We start from the raw sequence: 3,453 nt of genomic DNA, 5'->3' as shown, positions 1-3,453 counted from the left end.
AGTGGTGGAGACTTTAAAACTCACCACACCCGAAACGCGCTAATTTGTACATCGCCAATCACTCCAGCCACCCGCCTAACTACCTATCCACCCGCCAATCTAGCCGCCAATAACTACTCGTTTTTCCTTTTCATTCTTACGTAAAATTACTTTGTATATGATAAAAGGTGGTTTTGTAAACCACCTTTTCAGAGATGTGAGGGGAAAATCTTCCAGGGGTATATATATATTATGTATGTGTGTGTGTGTGTGTGTGCGTGTGTGCGTGTGTGTGTTCAAGTGTGGCTATGTGGTAACAAGTTTGCTTCGCAGCTATATGGTTCGGGGTTCAACACCACTGTGTGAAATGTTGGGCAAGTGTCATCTACCACAGGTCAAAATCTTGAGAGTGGATTTGGTAGACGGAAACTGTCATATATATATACATATATATACATATATATACATATAGGTATATACTATGTGTGTGTGTCTGTGTGTGTGTATGTCTCTGTCTCATTTTTTCCCCATTACCGTTTGATAACCGGTGTTGGAGTGCTTACGTAAATGAGCGGTTCGACAAAGAAACCGATAGAATAAATACCAGGCTTAATAAAAGAACAAGTACTGAACTCGGTTCGTTGGTGTAAAATTCATCGAGATAGTGCCCCAGTATGGCCGCAATCTAATGAGTGAAACCTCTCTCTCTAAAGACAAATGCAGGCCTAACAACTACCGTAGAACATGAATTCTTGATTTATGAAAATTATCTCTGCTTCTAGACCATATACCATAATTGTCTCACAATTTTTTTCTACTCTAGGCACAAGGCCTGAAATTTTGGGGAAGGATCCAGTCGATTAGATCGGCCTCAGCACTCAACTGGTACTTAATTTATCGACTCCGAAAGGATGAAAGGCAAAGTCGACCTCAGCGGAATTTGAACTCAAAACGTAAAAACAGACGAAATACCGCTAAGCATTTCGTCCAGCGTGCTAACGATTCTACCAGCTCGCCGTCTTCAGAATTACAATATAATATCATGTATACGTACAACTAAGAGCATGGAAACTACAAAATAAAACTACCGGTCAATTGCATGCCAGAACTTAATGTATAAGATAGACACATCATGTTTAAACCTCTTCCTGCAAGATCATTGTGAAACCAATAAAATTATCACAGCAAAACAAGCAGTTGGGAAGAAGGGAGTCTGGGGATGTGCCGAGCAATTGTTAATCAACAAAACTGTTATGTCAGAGGTGCGAGAGGATAGGAGGAACCTAGTTTCAATGTGGATAGATTACAAGAAAGTCTTTGATTCTGTTCCTCACTCATGGATACTAGAAGCCCTTCGACTTGCTAAAGTTCCAGTGAGAATAGTCAAAGCCTTAGCTGATCTGATTTCACCGTGGGCCATCATCTCACAAAGAGTGACTGTATTATCACCGATAGAATACAGCATCGCAAAGCATATTCCAAGGCGACAGCCTCTCTGTGATGTTGTTTATACTTTCTGTAAATCCCTTGTCATTCATGTTAAGGAAGTCTGATGGATATCTCACTGGTTCACAAGGAAACAGAAATACCAAAATTACACACTGTTTCTTTGTGAGTGACTTGAAACTTTATGCAAAGAGTATGCATGAGATGAAAAAGATCCTTGACCTAGTTCCATTCTCAAAGGTTGTAGGGTTGAAGTTTGGTCAGGATAAATGTTGTTATATGGTTGTGAAAAGGATGAAAACTGTAAACCAGACTAGCAACATCTCCATCAATGATTTGACTGCTTCTTCTTCCATCCGATGAAGCCAAGATGTGACTTCGCAGAGATATGGCGGTAGTTTGCCGTTTCCTTTTCCAACTGGACGGCTGTTGGCCTACAAGGAGCTCATCCGCTTTCCGACAGGCCTTGTTTTTGCCCAGTTGGGTGTCCAGACACACAGTATCACGGAGGTGACCAATATCTCTTCTCATAAAACCATTAACAAAAAAGCTAAGAGATAGAATATATTTATTTATTTATTTACATTAAACAACAATATGATTATCGTTTAATCCGAGCAGAAGGCGTAGACAGGGTTGTGTGGTTAAAAAGCTCGCTTTGCAGCCACGTGGATTTAGGTTCAATCCTCAGACGGAGCACCTTCGATATGTATCTTCTGTTATAGCGCCTGGACAATTAATGTTTTGAGACTGAATTTGGTAGACAGGAATCGCATGAAGGCCTGTTGCATATATACGCGTGAGTGTGTATGTATGCATGTATGTATGTATCTATGAGTGTGTATGTGCGTGTGTGTATGTGTGTGTGTGTGTGTGTGTGCATGTCTATCTGTGTGTGTTTGTGCCTTTGTTATCCCACCGCTTGACAAGTGATGTTGGTTTATTTACGTCCTCATAGCTTAACGCTTTGGCAAGGGAGACTGATAGAATTAGTTGCAAGCTTAAAAATAAGCACTGGGATCAATTTGTTCGACTAAATTCTTGAAGGGGTTATCTCCGTATGGTCGCAATCCAATGACTGAAACGAGAAGAAGGCAACAAGTAATCCTGGCACCCGTTTGTTTTATTTATTTATTTTTTTTAGTTATTTGTTTGTTCAATTGTCAACCATCCCAGTTGAATTTTGTTGGTTATTTGCTGACAATTCCCGTCCTGGTTTTCTCACTCTCTGTTTTTTTTATTTTATTTTATTTTATTTTATTTTATTTTTTACTATTTAATATTAACTGAGACCGGAACAACTCGAAAAAAAAATTATTCTAAAAATGTTTACTTTCACAAGAGTGATTTCTATATTTTTTTTCCTTCCTGTTTCCCTTTTCTTCTCAACATCTGACCTTCCACCCACAACCACCACCACCGACGCACTCACCATCCTGCCCTGCCATCTCCACCGCCATCATCATCACTTCGAAGGTGGCGGCGGCGGTGGGGGTACCGGATTACGTAAACGAAAACATGCACACGTGTATTATTACGTCACATCTTTCCCTCTGCTCCTTTCTCTCCTCTCTATCTCTCTCTTTCTTTCTTCGTCTCTTTCTCTTCTCTTCTCTGTTCTCCTGTGTTGTACTTGTTGTTGTTATTATTTATTGCTGTTGTTGTTATTGTTGCTGTTGTTGTCATTGTCACTCTTCGCGTTGTTGTTCAAGATGTTAGTGTTGTTTTGATGGGGAGTTAACTGATACGATGTCTGACCTATATCTCAGTCGTCAAACAGCTTTTGGTGCTTCTTTTGTCACATGTTTTTTGTTTATCATCATCATCACCATTATTATTATTATTATTATTATTATTATTATTATTATTATTATTATTATTATTATTATTATTATTATTATCATCATCATTATTATTATTATTATTATTATCATTATTATTATCATTATTATTATTATTATTATTATTATTATTATTATTATTATTATTATTATTATTATTATTATTATTATTATTTACATTACTCTT

This window comes from Octopus bimaculoides, chromosome 22 (assembly GCF_001194135.2).
Source record: "Octopus bimaculoides isolate UCB-OBI-ISO-001 chromosome 22, ASM119413v2, whole genome shotgun sequence".
NCBI classification, from domain to species: domain Eukaryota; kingdom Metazoa; phylum Mollusca; class Cephalopoda; order Octopoda; family Octopodidae; genus Octopus; species Octopus bimaculoides.
The sequence above is the reverse complement of the archived record's forward strand: the minus strand, read 5'-3'. Positions refer to the sequence as shown.